Here is an 869-nt window from a genome sequence, read left to right as displayed (position 1 = left end):
CCTTTTTTAGTCCTATGGTAAGGTAAAATAATAAAAAATAAAGTATAAAGAAAATTTTTTTCTAAAAACAATGTTATTGAAATCAAATCATGATTTCCTCAGCCTCTATGGAAGACACATAAAATTAATTTAAAATGTGTTGTTGAAAAAAATCCTTTTTTAAAAAATAATCTTTCTCCTGAGGAAGATTTGAAATAATTTCCTTAAAAAGGCAAGTCTTCTCTTTTTATTATTTCTTCATACTATTCTACTCCGAGGCCCACTTGACTTTTCACATTTTTCATTAATTTCTTTCCTATCTCTTTTCATGTGTTTAGAAATTCAGATCCTATTAAGAATTGACTCAATCTTATACTTCTTTTCCTTCATATTTTTGTATTCTTTCTCACTGCTCATTTTATTTGATGTCTTTTGATGGCATTTTCACATTCGTGATAATTCCCCAATCTATTTGTCTACCCCATGACAAACTACAGTCTATTTTCTGTGGTAGTTTTGCTTATTCTAAATTAATCTCCTTCACATTGCCTTGACACCTCTTTATTTCAACTCATCCAGAATCAATGTTGTTTTTCTGGGGGTTTTTTTGCCCTTTTCTATTCTTTTTGACTGTTTGCTAATTTTTCTCTTGACTGCTATATCCTGGGACAGTCTCTATTTATTTTTCTCTTTTCCATTTAGACAATATCTGTTTATAATTAGGTAACATCCTAAGGTTTCATAACAATAGTACTTTCAAATCTGGTACAGTTAAATGTCAACTTCCAAAAAACTATTTTAAGAAACTAAGAAATAGAAAATAGGGTCAGTTACTGGTCAAGTGTTGTGACTAAGGTTGTTAGATTTTCACAATCAGAGTAAAGTATTTT

Source organism: Lipotes vexillifer, unplaced genomic scaffold (assembly GCF_000442215.2).
Source record: "Lipotes vexillifer unplaced genomic scaffold, Lipotes_vexillifer_v1.1 scaffold295, whole genome shotgun sequence".
Lineage (NCBI taxonomy): Eukaryota > Metazoa > Chordata > Mammalia > Artiodactyla > Lipotidae > Lipotes > Lipotes vexillifer.
This window is presented reverse-complemented; position numbering follows the sequence as displayed.